The following is a 19,181-nucleotide window of genomic DNA, read 5'->3' on the forward strand; positions in this document are numbered from 1 at the left end:
CACACAGCAAGTGTAGGAGGTCGGAGGGGGGATGTGAATCGTGAAGGTGGTCTAAGCATGCAAACTGCTACTTATAGATGAATAAGTCATGGGGATGTAATGTACAGCATGGCTACAGTTATGCTATGTTGTATACTTGAAAGTTGCTGAGGGTAGGTCATAAAAGTTTTCACCACACTAAGTTGTCTATGATAGGTGACTGATATGTAAACTAACCCTGGAGTAATCACTTTACAACATATACATTTATCAAATTATTACCTTATATACCTTAAACTTACACGATGTTATATGTCAGTAAAGCTGGGGAGGAGAGAATAAATTCGCCCTGGTTATAGTTTCTTTAATGTTATTAATGAGACTTCTTTTAAAAAGAAAAAAAAAAGTAACGTTTAGCCCTTTAACAAATGAGTTTATTGAGTAGCAATTATGCACTGAGGCACCAAGGGACAGCAATGAATAAACAAAGTCCTGTCATGGGGCTTAAATTTTTATATTGGGTTGATTGATGGCTTTTGGTTTAAAATCTTAGTTTCTCTTTTCTTTATTATCTCTCCCTCTGTCCACACACACCTGTATAACCACCCCTCAAATATATACATACATATGCACATACATTGCATGATATTATACACATATATGTATGTACATGTATATAATATAATAGTATAAATAAGTTGTGTGGGGTAACGCATACATATATTTTTCTCATTTTATGATAAAGCCTATCAATCAAGGAATTGATTATATGTAACAGTAATTATATATATAAAGACCTTATATTCTGCCTTGCAGTATTTCCTATTATGTATCCCAAATTTTCCACTAATGTTCTGGCTCTATAATATGTCTGTTTTCCACATTAATTTGTTTACATACTTTTTCCTTTTCTTTCTTTGACTGAGACAAAACAATACGGAATGATCGATGGTATGCTGTTTCTGCCTAAAAGCTCAGCATTCGAAGATCAGTGACAGGTTCTGTTTTCACCAGCTTCTGACTTTTCATAGCATATGTGCCTGGGAAGAAAAGATCATCACACTGAGCTAAAGATTTATGTTTTCAGGGGTTTTTGGAACTTGTAAGGACTTTGGCACTTGTTTAATCTAACTCAGAGAAAACCAGTAGAACTCTGATTACAAATAGAGGACAAGCAATGGCTTTAGACACCTCACTTCTTTGTTTAGAAGGATACCAGAGAAAATCTTCAACAAAACTTTATCTTTTCTTAAAAATGTCAACTATGTAAACATTTTTTCATCTATCCTCTAGTTCTGTGGAATAAAAACTTCTGAAGCAGCAAACAGTGATTGCTGATGCTTCCTTTCCCACTTTTCGTGCATGTTGATAACTTGTTCTACCTTGCTTTTTGGCCGGTTTGATGCATTGGGGTAAGCTGCCTAAAGGGTTCTAAGCCTCACCCAAGTACCAGGAGAGTGAGGATCTGCCTTTTCCAGCCCAAGGGTTCTTGGCTTGGGGATTATCTCCTAAATAGCAATCCTGATGAGAATAGACAGTGCAGCGTAGTGTGAACATTTATTCCACAATGTTGAGAGTTATCAGAAAGAGCAACAGTTTAGTAGCACTAGTGCATTCTATCAATGAAGTACAAGTTAACACTTGAAGGCATAACCCATATTCTTCACCTTTAGGCTATAACTCTTTGGTCTGTAATTCTCTTCTGATGTCTTCCCCAGAAGTTTCTCTCAAGTTGGAGTTAATTAGAGTGGATGTCTTTGTGCCTCTAAGCATGGTTTACTTTATTTGCATGTGTTTTTTTCTCAATTGCGATAAGATGTCCTGGAGTGGTATCTTATGGTCAGGGCTAGAGGAATGGAGAATGCTCTGTATTACATGAACCAAGATCTTTAATTTCTATTAGGTGAGATCCTCTCCATATTCTTAGTAACTTTTCTTTCTTGGCCTCTTGAGCATAAAGAATATGCTTAATATACTGTGTAGGGACACACAGTCATTAAAGCAACATAAATAGTTCTGCTATTATTTCTGTGTTATTCTCCCTCTGAGAGAATGAGACTCAGGAAGTAACATTAAATTAATATTATTGACATAAATTTTCTTTCTTTTGGTTCATATATGTTCTTTGAAATTTCTTTGGTTTATTGTTATCTAAGTTATATGCACAAAGAGCTTATATTTTTACTTATACACCTTTAAGTATCAGAGTAATTTCAGTTTATAAATTAGTTTTCAGAATTTTTCTTCCAAAGGCATTTTATTGAAATATTATTCAGTTTGACACATATTAGACAAAAGCCTCTGAAAGTGCAGTTTGCAAAGCACTGACTTGGATGATGGGCCTGGAGAAAGCAAACTCCTCTCTCTGTGATGACTCTGACCTTCTTGGGCTACATCAGGCTCATTGCTGTTGTTCATTGCTGAAATTTAGTGGCGATGTGGGGCCTATAGTTATACACTCTACACTTGGTGAGGGCTTGGAATCTGTTACAGCCCAAAGATTAACTTAGAAATCACTTAATTCAAAAGGTCAAATTAGGTTAGGAGTTTGACCATCAAAATTTGTATTGCTCACACTTGATAGGGTCATATTTCCTTTGAAGACCATTTTCCCAATCTTTAAGTTTATGAGAGAATGCTTTGGTGGTGACGGCGATCATAATGATGATAATAACGGCAACAGCTACCATTTAGTGAATGCCTTCTACTTGTCAGGCATGTCATGTATGGAATGAGTGGTTCTCACAGCAACCTTGGAAGTAGGCAGTATCATCCCCATTTTATAGATGGAAACCTAGGCTCAGAGAAGTTAATTTACTTAAGCCACACAGTTGGTAAATAGAAAAGCTAGATTTTGTTTTTAATGTGAGTTGTTCTGCCACCTTATCCTCACTTATATGCATTTCATTATTTATATTATTATTATTTCAAAACTAAATATGTTTCTTAAATGATGGGAATATATGGTAGGGGCCACTATTTGAGAATTGGACTGTTCTTTATAATTTTTTATATAAAAATGATTATTTCAAAATAGATGCCGGTTCCCTGATCTTGTTTTCTGGTTTAATTCTTATCTTGAGGTTTTAAAAAGTGGTATCAAATTAGACCAAATGGACATCATTGACATTTACAGAGACTTTTATCTCAGAACACCAAATTACACATTCTTCTCTAGAGCACATGCAATGTTCTCAAGGATAGACCATATATTGGGACATAAAACTAGCCTCGGCAAATTTAAGAAGACTGAAGTAATACCAAGTATATTCTCCAGCCACAATGCTTTGAAATTGGATATCAACTGCAAAAACAAAGTTGGTAAAACCACAAATATGTGAAGATTATACTAAAGGTATACATGATACTAAACAATGACTGGGTCAAAGAAGAAGTAAAAGGAGAGGTCAAGAGATATGTAGAGACAAATGAGAATGACAATACAACATATCAAAACTTTTGGGGTCCAGCAAAAGCGATAATAAAGAAAGTTTGTATCATTGCAGAGCTATCTCAAGAAATAAGAAAGATCCCCAGTAAACAACCTAACATCACATCTTAAAGAAGAACAAATGTGGCACCAAGTTAGCAAAAGGAAGTAAATAATAAAAATTAGAGCAGAATTAAATAAAATTGAGAACAAAAAGACAATAGAAAAATTAATGTAACAAATAGCTAGTTCTTTGAAAAGGTTGATAAAATTGATAAACCTCTGACTTGACTCACTAAGGAAAAAAAGAGGAAAGACTCAATTAGAAATGAAAGAGGAGAGTTACGACAGACACTATAGAAATACAACCATACAAGAATTCTATGAAAGACTGTATACCACAAATAACCTAGAAGAAATAGACAAGTTCGTAGAAACATATAAGCTTCCTAGACTGAATCACGAAGAAATGGAAAATATAAATAGACCGATCAAGAGTAAGGAAATTGAAACAATCATCAAAAACCTCCCCCAAAGTAAAAATCCGGAACCAGTGAATTCTTCACTAGCAAATTCTACCAAACATTCAAAGATGATTTAATACCTATCCTTCTCAAACTCTTCCAAAAAATTTAGAAGAAGCAACATTTACTAATACATTTTATGAAATCAACATTATCCTGATACCAGAATTTGGCAAGGATAACACAAAAAAGAAAATGATAGACAAATATCTTTAATGAATACAGATGCAAAAATTCTAAACAAAATACTGAGAAATTGAATACAACAGTACATTCAAAAGATAACATGTCACAATCAAGTGGGGTTCATTCCAGAGGTGCAAGGATGGTTCAACATGTGCAAATCAATCAATGTGATATACCACATTAACGAAATAAAGGGTAAAGAAATCATATAACACAATGTAATATATATATGACTTACTGTTGAATTGTATACCTGAAACTTACTGGATTTTGTTAACCAATGTCACCATAATAAAAACTAATTTGAAAAATAAAAAAAGATAAAAAATTATATGATCATGTCAATAGATGCAGAAAAAGCATCTGACAAGGTACAACATCCATTTATGATTAAAACACTCATAAAATGGGTATAGAAGGAAAGTACCTCAACATAAAAAAGGCCATATAGACAAACCCTCAGCTAATATCATACTCAAGGGTGAAAAACAAAGCTTTCCTCTACGATCCAGAAAAAGACAAGGGTGCCCACTGTCACCACTGTTATTCAACACAGTACTAGAAGACTTAGCCAGAGCAGTCAGGCAAGAGAAAGAAATAAAAGGCAAAAAGGCATCCAAATTGTCACTTTTTGCAGATGACATAATTCTTTATATAGAAAACTTTAAAGACTGCAGAAAAAAAAAAACTATTAGAAACAATAAACAAATGCAGTAAAGTTTCAGGATGCAAAATCATTGTACAAAAATTCACTGCATTCCTATTACTAATAATGAAATTTCAGAAAAAAATGAAAAAAATTATTTTTCAATTGCAACAAAAAGAATAAAATACCTAGTAATAAACTTTAACAAATGATGTGAAGGACCTATACACTGAACACTATAAGAAGACATTATTAAAAGAAATTGAAGAAGACATAAAGAAATTAAAAGATGATCCATGTTCATGGATTAAAAGAATGAACATAGTTAAAATGGCCATATTACCCAAAGCAGTATACCGATTTGGTGCAATCTCCATCAAAATTCCAATGGCATTAAAAAAAAAAAAGATCAGATTTACAAATCTGTTGGAACCACAAAAGATCAAAAGATGTTGACTAGCCAAAGCAATCCTAATTGAAAAGAACAAAGCCAGAAGTATCACACCTCCTGACTTTGAATTAGACTAAAAAGTGACAGTAATCAAAACAGCATGGTTCTGGTGGAAAAACAGACACAGACCAATGGAACAAAATTGAGAGCCAAGAAATAAACCCACATATATATGGACAAATAACTAGACAAAGGAGCCAAAAACATACAATAGAGAAAAGAAATCCTCTTCAATAAATGGTTCTGGGAAAATTGGAAAGCTATATACAAAAGAATGAAACTAGACTGCTGTTTGTCACTATATACAAAAAACTCAAGATGGATCAAAGACCTAAATGTAAGACTTGAAACAATAAAATACATAGGAGAAAACAGGTACTAAATATATGGTCCTTGGTCTTCGAGAGGATTTTATGAATTTGACCTCAAAGGCAAGGGAAGTAAAGCCAAAATAAACAAACGAGACTTTATGAAACTAAAAAGCTTCTGCACAGCAAATGAAACTATCAACAAAACAAAAAGGCAACCAACAAATTAAGAGAAGATATTTGCAAGTAGTACCCACAATAGGGGTTAATGTCCAAATTATATAAAGAACTCATACAACTCAACAACAAAAAAACAAACAATCCAATTAAAAAATAGGCAGAGAACCTGAACAGACACATCTCCCAAGAAGATATACAAGTGACCAACAGACATATGAAAACATGCTCAACTTCACTAGCTATTAGGGAAATATAAATGAAAACCACAATGAGATACCACCTCATGCCTGTTAGAATGGCTATTATCAACAGGACAAATAAGAACAGTGTTAGAGAGGTTGTGAGTAATGTAAATTGGTCCAGCCACTATGGAAAACAGTATGGAAGTTCTTGAAAAAGAATTAAGAATAGAATTGCCATATGACCCAGAAATCCCTCTTGCAGATATATAACCTCCCTCCCCCCCAAATATAAAAACATTTATCCATAAAGATGTATCTACCCTTTTGTTCTTTGCAGCATTATTCGCGGTGGCCAAGACAAGGAAACAATTGAAGTGTCCTTTGATAGATGTCCTTTGATAGAAGTATCCTTCAATAGGTGATTAGATAAAAAAGATGTGGTATATATATAAAATAGAATATTACTCAGCTGTTGGAAAGATGAAAGACTACCATTTGCAACAACATGGATAGATCTTAAGAATATCGTGCTTAGTGAGAAAAGTCAGAAACCATATGATTTTACTTGTGTGGGATATAAAACTGAAAGCAACAAATGAACAAACAATGTACAAACAAAAATTCATAGACATGGACAACAGTATGGTGGTTACCAGAAGGAATAGGGGGTGAGGGAGAAGTAGAAAAAGGGCAAGGGGGGTCAAATATGTGGTGATAGGAGGAGATTTGACTTTGGTTGGTAAACAACAATGTAATATAGATGATGTTCTAAAGAATTGTACATTTGAAACCTATATAATTTATTAACCAGTGTCACCCCAATAAATTTAATAAAGATGTGCTGAAATAGTTCAGGATTCAAGGTAGTGCAGATATGTTTATTAATATTACTAGTCTTGCCACTTAATTTTATTGACAGAACTGACTTTTGACATTTTTTCAGATTGAGTACTGAACACTTAGCTACAGCTTATTGAGAATTTGCAGATTTATGTCTTGAATGTCTTTTCCCAGCAACCCCCTTCCTCCCCATTATCTTGCTCAATGAGCAGGGTAACTCACTGCTTCAAGGCCAGCTACAATATTATGGTTTCAGTGTCAGTCACGCTGAGCCAACTATTCCCCGATTTCAGAATTATGGTTTGCTGTCCCAGTGTAAAGTGATACACTCAGGCGTCACAATGCTGTGGGACCGAAGAGCAATAGCACTGAAGTTTATGTTACTATTTCACCATCATGAAAGCTTTCTGATTTTGTTGGAAGCTGTGGTTTAATACATGAACTTCATACAGTGTAGATAAAAAATTGTGAAAAAAGACGAACATATAAACACAAGCACAAATTTTATGTGTCATTTTTTTTATAGTAGATGTGAGAAATGATTATTTCTCTTTGAGACTTATGAACGATTTCTTAAGTTCTTTATGACCACAGATATCAAATAACGAAACCCTAGTATGTTTCTCTTGATTACTAGAAATGATCATAACATTAATCACCATCAGAAATAAAGGGATAATATACAATAGATTCAAAAACATCAACATATATACTTATTAGAAATGAATTTTTGATTAGTAAGGGCCAAAGCCCAATCTGAGCATTAGTTTGGAATCTTGCTGAACTGTGCCAAGTGGGGGACTGGTACCTCTGGGAAAATGGCAGTAGCGAAGATAAAACAGTAAATACTCATCATCTTGAGCCCATATGATGACTATGACTCATAATCTTATCCTCATTATTTACATCTTTGGCTGTTCCAACCTTTTTTCTTTGTGGGTCCTGAAATAAACCTGATTATTTTCATTGTGCCACCTTCATTCTCTTTCTTTGCTTGAATATGTCGGCCATGTTGTCTATGCTTCCTCTTTATATGTGTTTCTTGTGGCTCAGACAGACACACTAGCTCTGGATGTCACTCTCACTGCTCTTGGCGTGGCCCAGCTCCCAATGCTGATGGACAAAATTAGTAGTTTACATTTTTAAAAACTGAAGATGGTGGTGGTGGTGTGTGTGTGTTGGGGGGAGAAAGGGGGTCATTAAAAGGAATTATATAGCTCGCCTTTATGTGAAAGAAGTCTCTAGAAAATTACATTTCTGATAAAATTATTAAAACTTTAATCAATAAAAATGCATCTCATCTATAGTATATATTCTTGGTACAGTATTTCTCTTATGAGGGACTAAAAATAATTGGCAGATTCATTTTCATTTTTATTAGCATATAAAAAACATTGGAGGCCTCCTGGTAAGGACTCGAAGGACACTGTGAATGCTTCAGGAGTTCTATGTTACCACGGGTGCTTTGAAGAAGAAGAGTTTCAGAGCTGTAGGCTGCTTTTTTCTCTGTACATTTAAAATTTCAAATGCTGTAATTGTCCACTTAGGTCATTTTGGAGCATAGAACAGGACTACTGAAAACTTAACGTTACACATTATCTTGGAGAGCTTATTGTTTTTCTGGGTTTTAGAAACACGTGGTGAAGAAATGGCTCAAATGTCTTTCTTTTGAAACACTGGGTCTGCTCTGCTAAATGTAACGTTCAACGAAATGGATATTTATATTGGTAAATATCCGCAAAATGTTTGGGAAGGCCGGAATGGAAAGCCGCCTAATTCAGTGTATAATTTTGTGGGTAAAGATAACATGGCAGAAAGTACATCTTGACATTTGAAAGAAAGTATTGTTTCGCCAGAAAGATGTTTCCTTAAAGTATAGGTTGCAAACTCTTGGGCAGAATCTAGCCTAGAGATATATTTTGCTTGGCTTTCACAATGTTTAAAAAAAAAAAAAAAAAGAAAGATGACTGACCACTTTTGTCAGGGCCTGTGTTCCATGACTGTCCACATTACCCACCACTTGTTATTGCCTCACTTATTCACACTGCTCCCTGGGGTGCCGAGGCGTTTGTTTTTGTCCCTTGCTAAAATGAAAGTTTTTTGTAAGCAGTCTGATTTTTTTGTGCCCTTATCCTTTAAGTCATTGTTAGACTGAGAAGAGGAACCTTTTTTCCTTCCTCCTTTTCCTTTCCACTCTTAGCTCCACTCTCAGTTTGGGCAAAACCAGGGCCCGGGTAAATTCTGGGAAAGGAAAATGGAAGAAAGAGAGGAAGGCCTGGCCTTGCTTCTCCAGCAAGGATTCTGGGGGTGTTTGAGATGATGAGGGAGCCTAGGGAGACCCCTCCTTGTCATGCTGTGGCCAGGGAAGGAAGAGAAATGATACCTTGTTTTACTCTCACCTTGCCTTCCTGTCAGCTTGTTTCTTGTCTCTATTTTTCTGACACTTGCAGTGGAGGCCAGGTTATCCATATTCTTTCATTCAGGTTATAGTTTTGAAGTCCACTGAATGGGGAGCATATACTACTGGGCTAGTGGATGACAATAGGGGAAAATAACCAGATACACAATTTATCACCACTGTGGGTTTTAGTTTTGCTAATATGGTTTTACTTCCCATGTGAGACTTTCAGCTCTCATCTATATCCTTTTTCACCCACCCTTATGGTCTTGGAATTTTTATTCCTATATCTTGGGGGTTAGATCTTATATTCTGTTGAGAATGCACAGAAATTGTTTAAGCACTTTCTTCTAGGTCTTGAGTTGACCATTTTCAAAGGCATGCTTTTCTTTTGAAGGACCAGGATAATTTTCAGTGTTTTTTATTTGTTTGTGTTTTGTTTTCGTTAGGTTTATAGTTTACTCTGTGTTTTGCTTCCTTTACTCATCTGTGAACAGAATGATATCTCTTTGTTCAGACTCATTTGTCAGAAACCAGAGTGTGAGGATTCACTTTGATTCTACTCTCCATTTGTTCACTGGGGGAATCCTTCTCAAATTTCTAAGCAGAAGGATGTGCTGTACAGCTTCCAGCCCCACCATCCTGGACAGAGAAGAGCTTCTCCACTGCTACCCCTCTATTTGCTTCTCTGCCATTCTGAACTGTAAGTCACACTCAGAGGACTTCAAAAGTTAGGCAGATTAAAGGAAATTATTGAAACCCTTGGTTTTAGACAGTGTGCAATGTATGGTAGCTGTGGAAGGCATTTAAATGCAATGTTTTAAAAATGCTTTGCCCTTTTAAACAGAATTTGTCTATATGTCAAATATGGTATTTAAGTCGTTACTATGAGGGCCTGGTTCTAAAACAGTGTTCCTTAATTTTTTTTTCCAATGTTTTTGCTGCAGTACCTACACACAATGATTTTAAATCAGAAGTCCAGTATTTTACATCTTTTGGATCCTTCTCTGAGAGTAAACCTTAGAACTGAGATTGCTTATTCTAGGAATTGGAACCTTTAGTAGCTTTTGATAAATATATTCCCAAGATATTTTGTGAAAGATTTATGTCAATTTACATTCTGTGCCAGAATTTAAATTTAAATTATTTTTTGACTTTAATAGATGAGGTGTCATTGTTATTTTTTACTTATTTTAAAAAATTATTAGAGTGATGGAACATTTTTATTGATTAATATTTTTTATAATAATTTTATTCATAAAGGTAAAATGACCAATTTATAATAAAGTTAGTAAAAAAGAACAAAATCCTTTGAGGCTCGCTCCTCAAAAAATGATATTTATCATTCAGAATTGAAGGTATTATAGGTGTGTCTCACTTTCTTGTGTTATAATGGCCACATTCATTTTATTCTATTTTCTAAGTCATTGTCAATAAAAAAGTTGCAGAATAGAGAATTGTATATCAAACAGGAATGAATTATTATTTTGGGGGTGTACAAGGAAGGAAAATTTCAGAGTTTTTACCCCAGAAAAAAAATAGGGCTCAACTCTACATATAGAGAACTAATATTTTTACATCTTAACTTCTCACTGATATTTCATTAGCAATGAATTTTGATACTGTAATTCCTGACCTTGAGATTTTTGTGCCTTTGTGCCGCTTAACTTCTCTATCAAGTAATCAGTGGATGTTTTGTAGACAAATTTTACTTCTGCTAAAAGAAAATTTTTTCTCAACACCACCATCATATAAATAATTTCTCCTTATCATCTTAGTTTTAATGTGCTTTCTCTCTGTGGTATCTTATATATACTCAAATATATGTGTAACTTTTGCTGAAATGTCCTTCGAGTTTTACCATACCAATTTTTTGAGTCATACCCCAAAAAGATACAAGAGATTTTAAGCTTCGGTCATATGTTATGAGCTACACATGATTTTCGTTTCATAATGGACTAAAAATCCACTTACTGCAACAGAATTGGACCAGGTTTTAGAAAATAAAAGCATTTATCCATGGTGATGCAGAACTATAGCAGTGTTTATACTTTCTGTCATTCCCTAGAGAGGTATTACCTTGGTAGACAACCAGCTGGCTTCAGGGAAAATTGTACCCTTGATATGTGCTTAAAACAGCAGTGTAAAATGTAACTGCTGACAATCTTGGTTTCGGTTAAGGTCGCTTTCTTATTATTCATGGTATGCTGGGAGCACAGGGGATGATGTCAGTTTCTATAATGGCCAGACATAATATTTCCCTCTGTTGTCAACACTTGAGAAAAACTTGCCAAACAGAGACTTCTGATTAGAAAAGTAGAGAATATTAGTAATTGTTTGTTTTGAGAAGAGAAAAATTCATCTTTTCAATGTTATTTTAGAAAAGACCTCAGGAGTTGACATTTAAAATTAGAAAAAATACTGTTTTTAACAAATATAACTTGAATTTTAATTCTAGTGTTCTGCCTGAACTATCTTTAAATTACTTTAAAAAAATTTTATGCTTTGCCCAAGGACACGTGGGAACCCATAGTACAAGCCTTGAGGGTTTTTGGTTAACACATCTTTGTTTCCCCAGTGTTGGCACGTGTGAGTGGCTCAATAAATTGTTTTTAATAGGAATCAATGACTTTTGGAATTGATACATTAAAAGTTATTTGGGAATTGCATATAGTGCTCCAATAAGATGATGAAGGTGATTTTCTGGTTTGTATGTACCAATGTTCTAAATTTTCTTTGTTGGCATTATTTTAGTCATAATTATTGGCAGAGTACGAAGCAATGATGAGAGGCTCAGAAAGTTCCATAGCGTGTAACTAGATGCCATTGTTTCCTTGGGCAGTGGACTACAGCTAATGTTATCAGTTATCAGTTATTGTGATTCTGGCTAGCTGATTTACCATTGAAGACTTCTCAGGAGAGGAGTGCCGTCTGAGCTAATCAACTTGGCAAAGGATCTATTTGACATTAGTGATCTTAGGAAAAAATGTCCTTGTGTCTGTTTTGGAATGGAGGATGGTGAGGAAACCAGATGTGAAGCTTTTTAAAGAATGAGAACATGGTGATCCTTTGAGTTTGATTATATCTTTTTCCATATGGTGTATCATATTCTGACAAGATTTTATTTCCAGTTCTTAAAGGGGTCAATTTAAGAAATTAGATGCATTAAGCACTCTTAAAATGGTATCTGTATCAACAACAAAAATATCAAACAGCCTGATGAAAAAAAATAAAAAGGAAAAGATTAAAAATTGATTAGTGATTAAACATTAGTAATTATTAAGGAAATGCAAATCAAAACCACAAGATACTACCCCACACCCATTAGGATGTCTGCTATTGGAAAAAAAAAAAAAAAAACAGAAAATAACAGTTGTTGGTGAGGATGCCGAGAAATTGGAACCCCTGTGCATTGGTAGTGGGAATATAAAAAAATAGTGCAGCTGCTGTACTTCTAAATGTTTCCTGCCATGGTAAACTCCAAAGAAAAAGCCTGGAAGAACTCAGGATGATTCTCAGAATAGAAGATAGGGAAGATACAACACCCTGATTGTGTTTCAGAAGTACAGCTTAGTTTTTTCAATAGCAATCTTTGTTAATATTTTTCTAAAATGCTATAATATGGAAGTCAACAATATTAATATCCAAGTGATATGCTATAATTTCTCTTATTCAAAAAAGATTGATAAAGTTGAGGCAGCAATGGGGCACGAGTTTATGGAAGTATTTTAAGTCCTGTTTAAAAAAAATGATAGGGCATTAATTAGAAGAAAGATATAAAAATAACTTCTTATTTCAGAAACAATCCATAATAGGAAATATGGGTGAAAAGAGTTGGCCCAGGTAGTCCTATATCAGAATTATAAAAATGACTAGAGGGTTTTTAGGACTTCCTTTTCAATGCCTTTTGTAGCATTATTAGTCTCTCTTAAGAGCTTCAAAGCATCAGAAAACCAGAGACTTGTCAGTGACTCATTTAAACCACTGTGTCTCTTATGCTTTCATTAAAAAATAATATTAAGAACATTTATTGAACATATACATCTGTATATTAGGTATTCTAGTTAGGGATGGAATATGCAATACTTTCTAAATTTTGTGCTCTAGAATGAAAACAAAAACAAAAGATATTTAGGTACTTTTTCAAGCTGTTTGTTTTAATATATACATTTGTCCCAAAATAATAAAAATGAGCATAATTTGCTCAACTTAATGCATATTTGTCATATGCTGTGTTCTGCAGTAGTCACAAATATAAATAACACAAAATCCCTCTTTTCATGTTTGTAATTTTTTTAAAGTTAAACTTTATTTGTTGAGAAGCAATTCGGAGACAAATTTAAGTATTCCCTATGCCATTCTCCTCCTCCCCGTGACCGTCTATCAACCACTGATTTGTACTTCTTTGACTCTTCACCACTTTCTCACACTTATAATTTTGAGTGCTCTTGAAAGGGGTCATAAGAGAGATGCCCACAGGGCTATCCTATGAGGTAAATTAGTAGGGTTCCTCACCAGAAGTATAGTGGTGAGTGCTGTCTTGACCCTAGTACTTGACTTTTCCCCTTGTACCCTGGTTTTAGATTTCATAGAGCATTGTCTTGTCAACTACCTCAAATTTTATTAGGAAGTGATTACTAGAATATATATAATATGATAAGAAAATAAAGAAAAAGGTACCATGGGGTTTAAAATAAGGGAATGCCTAGAGAGTTGAGGGAACCGTGGAGGAGGGGTTGTATGAGGTGGGTCTTGAGGGTGGGATAGAATGCCTGCCAATTTGGAGAAGGAAGTCATCAAAGGCGGGAAAGCATGGGTCACATTCACAGAGTAGTGATTGGCCTGACATGACCGGAGTCTAGAGAGACTATGGGGAAACAAGCTGGAAAGGTAAGGTTGATTGATAGTAACACTTTCATCTGACATGTTTTAAAATAACGTTCAGAAAGATATCCATTTCTAATTTTTGCAAAAGTAGTTTTTCCTAGGCTTTTCAGCATTTCAGATCTGATTATATAAACAATTCAGGCAGGAATGAAGTAAAGACGATGTCTGAAAATTTCTCAAGCATTTCATGCTTTTGTCAGTATTATTTGCTCATTTTTCTCCTGGTGACTTGATTCAGTTCTCTTTATGCTCTGCTTGCTCCCTTACCTCCTTTTTCCAGATGGGTGATAAAGCTCTAAGGATTTAGTTTTTCTCAGTTTACACCGTTTTTCTCCAATACCAAAATATTTGTAACTCCATCACTAATATCCTTGCCAAAATGGCCTTTTCCGAACTTTTTCTAGAGTTCGTGACTGTTCTTTCTCTTTCAGCATTGGCATTTCTCCAGTGGAATATCGGTGCATGGTCTGATTGTGTGTAAGGATCATGCTGATTAATAATAGTTCCAAGGCATATGTTAATACTTTTTTTTGGCCTGCGATTATGAGGTTTTTCTGGTTAATTTCTCAAATGCATTTGGCTACTATACAAGAAAATATTTCAAAAATTTAATTCATTTGCAATGATATTTGAAGCTAATTAAAATTGTCTTTAATGATTCTAAATGGTGTACATAAATATTGCTATGTTTTTGTTTAATAAAACACAGTATAAATTTACTATTACTTTTGCTTACATGTATTTATAAGTAGATTGATTTCAAAAGGAAGTAGTAAAAGCCAACTTTGGAATTTCTTTGTTTTTCATTGGCCTTATATTTAGGTAGAAATGTTAAAAGAGCTATAAAGTGTGTATCCAAAGTGTTATTTTCCTACTTATCAGCAGTCAGAAAGAGTGGCTGAACTTGGTGTTGGTCAGGTTGATTGGTTTCTATATATATGTTTTTTTTTTTTAATGTCATTGTTGGCACTTTCAAACAGATGCAAGCTTAATGGTCTGCCCTCTGTATCATTTTCTTCTGGAATGACAGCTTAACAGTTTTCCTGGTTGGATTGTGTTAAAATCTTTAAAGGCTACATTCACTAAACCATATGTACAGTGTTTGGGCAGCCAAAATCTGTGCAGTCATTTAAATGAAGTATAACTTAGCAACTCTACCATTAACACAGATATCTTATTGTTAAAGCAACATTAAAATATCTTTAATTCAGAGTCTGTTGTTTCATATTTAAATCATTCTGGGATGTGCCGAAGTGTACTTTTGCACTATTTTAAAAATATATTTTGCCAAGAAAGCAATATTCAATAAGTTATATACAATGACATGCTTAATGTAGTTAAATTATTAAAATAGATTATTAGCTAATTAAATTTCTTAAGTATATACCGTATTCGGAACATCGTGCTAGGTACGCTGCCTAGATAACTTGAAGTCATGGCCGTTAGTAATGACATCTGGGTAAAGATGGACAATGGAGAATAGTAATGAAGTGGCCAAACCGGGAACCAGGTACTTCGGGGTGCAGTCTGGTGATCTGTCTGTTGTTAGCAATGCCATCCTGTGAGCTGAGATTTTGCTATCTCCTTCTGTAATAGGATGCTGCTGTTGCCCTGGAGGAGGGGATGACTAACTGAAATAGTGAGAAAGAGTGAGATTCCAAGGGATAAATCCAGGGCAGACCAGCTCTAACTGACAGCAGCCATAGGCTGTTTCACTCCTAGCTTTTCAGAATTGTTTCTAAAGTTTTCTTGACACATCTTCTGGAGCCCCTGTAGAAAAGAAAGGGTTTTTGTTTTGTGGTAAAGGACAGAGAGAACGGTTATTCACAGTCCTAGAATTTAACTGGCACAACTTTCCCTGGTGCCATTTGTTCCCTCTAACTCACTGGTACCCCGTCTCCCTCAGGCCAGGGTCCTGGAGCAGGTTTGAGTGCAAGAAGTTGAAGAAGCAGATACGAAAATTCCAGCCATATGTGATCTTTCCTGGCTTTGATAAGTTCAGCTTTCACATTGAAAAGTTGTTTAAAGATTTTTAATTTTTTTCAAGTGGAAAAACACATTTATCTCAGAAGCAAACTTTAAGTTTCTTCTGAAGAAAATGAACTTTAAAGTATTATTAGTATTTATAACTGTAGTTATTTTAAAAAGGTTAACATCTGTCTCCATTGAAAGACTCCATATTAATTTTTGCTATCTTAGTATGTCAAAATGCTGAATTCGGCTAGTTAAATTTCCTGGAAGTTTTATATCATTGTGCCTCAATAGATGAAAATTAATTGTCTGTTAACACTGACAAATATATGTAGTTTAATCAGATTAGCTAATTGAATCATATAGAATGAATAACATTCTCCAATTTTGTAGATTTGTAGCAATCTTATTATCATAATATTAATAGCATTAATAATTTCCAAAACAGTATTAGAAAATAAACCATCTTCAGAAATTTCAGTAAATTAAAATTAGGAATGATTCAAAAGCTGAATTTATAGTATACCTTACAAAATTATTGAACTGTAATTTTAGACTCAGTCTCTTAAAGATATATGCTAAGTATTTGAGAGTGTGACTTTGAAAATACCTGTTACTTCTAAATTTTGGCATTATTTAGGATTTCGATGCAGTTTTCTTTTATACATTTTAACAAGATTGATTTTAAAAAGCAAAGATGAAACTTAGGTGCTTTCAAAAATAACGTAAGTAATCAATGTAAAAAACTGAGCTCAAAGCCTATCACAAAGCAACTCTTACGACAGTCAGTTGTTTGTGATTATGATCATTATTTCTCACTCCTCTCTTCTTGCTACGTCCTCTCTCTCTTCCTTTCCCCCCTCCCCTACGCCCCCATCTCTCTCACTGGTTTAAATACCTGGACAATTTTCATAAACTCACAGCATTCCTACTTTGTTTTCATTGTGCCTACCCTCTAGCACTTGGTGTGTTAGAAACTTCTGGAATTACTTCCATAACTGTCAGTGCATGACTCCTGTTTCAAGAGCACAAATATTTACATAACACACATGCAGAGGTATTGAAGAATGTTACCTTCTGTGATACCAATAGCTTATTTCCTACTCTGTCTAGAATCCAAGAGCCTTTGGGTCAAGAGATGAGCTGGATATGATCCTGATATGTAGCAGATCATACAGACACTGGTATGGGAAGGCTGACTCCCTGTGTTTTTAGTGTGCCTATTTGCTGCTGGAGTTGGGGACCTTGGGATTCCGTTGCATCTGAAGTTAGTCCTAAGATACTATAAAAACATTTTTTGTTGTTGTTGAGGAAATGACTGCCACATTGTTACCTTCAGCATTAATTTAAATGCTTTTCCTTTATTTTTATTTTTTAAACGTATTGAGAATACTTTCAATACTATAAAAATACTTTTTATAGAAAGTAAAAAACAAATCCCTTTTCTACAGTTTCTTCACTGTTGTTTTTCAGGAAAAATAAGTTTTGATAGTTTGGAATGAATCCTTCCAGACTATTTACACACATTGGCTCACTATATATAGCTATTTTTATTGCTGTCCCCACTGCTGTGGTGGTTGTTTTTTCATAAAAATGAGATTCTGTTTTTCTTCTCTTTGCTTATTTTATCAATTAACTTATCATGGGCACGATTTCATGTCCTTAGTCTTTTTCATGACTGCATAATATTTGACTGCATTGATGTATCTTGGTTTGTTTAACCTTTCCCCTGCTGAAAGACAGCCAGAAGTTCTCTGGATTTCATCAGCTTACACATCGTGTTGCATAAACTTGAAGGGTTGGAAACTTTTGTCCTGGGTACGTCTGTGCTTAGTTTCTCTACTATGTCATTGAGGCTCTGAGAAGCCTAGGCTATATGCCTAGGTTGCTTGTTGGCCATCAAGGATCATTCTAAAGGTTGTCATTTGATCTTGGATAGGGCTCAGCTCAGCTCAAAAGTACCAGTTCTGTCATGTGGAGTTTTAAGGTGACACCAGCATTTTAATAGAAGTTTCTCATTTCTACTTCTTAGAAATTTAAGATGTGTTGTCTAGTTGGGATAGATTTTAGCTATGTCATCCTTAGACACTCTTACGTTGGCAAAGATGTGGGGATTCAGAGCTGTAAGAAAGGTCTGATTGTCAAATTGATTTTCAATTGGCAATTCTTTTAGTCAGGACATCTTTTAGAGAATACTTTGAGAATATACGTGTTTTTCTGTGATTGTGGAATATTTTTGTTTGTTTATATTTCTAACCGGGTGCATTGAAATTTAATTTGTGACTGTCATAAATGGCATAATTAATCACAATCATAAAATCCAAATAGCAATACTTCAAGGTTGGCATTTCATTGGGGGTAGGGATGGTGTTCATTAAGGTGCTCATAAAATTTTATGTTCTCCAGTCACTATTTACTTAGTAGATACAGTAACTTATTTTTCCTCATGGCTGCTGGCCATATCTTGGAGAATAACATCTGCTGGTTTAAAGTGCTGCATACTTTAAAAATTTTAAACTCTAATTGTCTAGAACGAAGGATTTTAATTTTTTATATATATATATATATATATATATATTGCTTGGAAGATTTTATTTCATATTCATAAAATAGTAATGTAATAATGTAGGAAGGTGATATCAAATTAATAGAAATGTAGAGGAGAAATTACCACTTTTGTTTGGTAATATGGTAATAGTTCAGAGTATTTTAAGCTATAACTTGCTGTTGATTTTAATATTTTTTACCTTCCAACGGGAGCTGGCATCCTGCTATGATATAGCTGTACTTTTTGATTTATTATTGTACAGAGCGTATCAAGCACAGTGTGAACAACCACACTGAGCCAGTATTGAGAATACATCCTTATTATTTGTGACATTTTCTACATTAAAACGGAGTTGTGGTCGTTAACCAGATCTTAACGCACATGGACGAAGAGGGTTGTAACTTCTCTTTTACTTTTGCAATAATTTATTCCTTTAGGTCCTCTTGAATATCTAGAAGCTTGAACTTTTTCTTTGCTACAACATTTACATGCTATTTTTGTGTTTTCCTTCTCCAAAAAAATAGTATTTTCTAAGATTTTTATTTATATACAAATAACCTTAAAATGAATTAAAAAGCACTTTTATTTTTAAAGTAATATGAAGAAAAAAATGATATTGACAAGAAAATGTGAAATACAGTAATTTTGTTT

General features: G+C 34.3%; 1 protein-coding gene across 1 annotated transcript in view; it reads left to right on the plus strand.

Annotated features, from left to right (window-relative positions):
• The window catches only part of BCKDHB (branched chain keto acid dehydrogenase E1 subunit beta), a 178,102-nt gene that overhangs the window by 110,867 nt on the left and 48,054 nt on the right, over positions 1-19,181 (plus strand). The window lies entirely within an intron of this gene.

The sequence above is a fragment of the Rousettus aegyptiacus genome, unplaced genomic scaffold, assembly GCF_014176215.1.
Source record: "Rousettus aegyptiacus isolate mRouAeg1 unplaced genomic scaffold, mRouAeg1.p scaffold_m13_p_1, whole genome shotgun sequence".
NCBI classification, from domain to species: domain Eukaryota; kingdom Metazoa; phylum Chordata; class Mammalia; order Chiroptera; family Pteropodidae; genus Rousettus; species Rousettus aegyptiacus.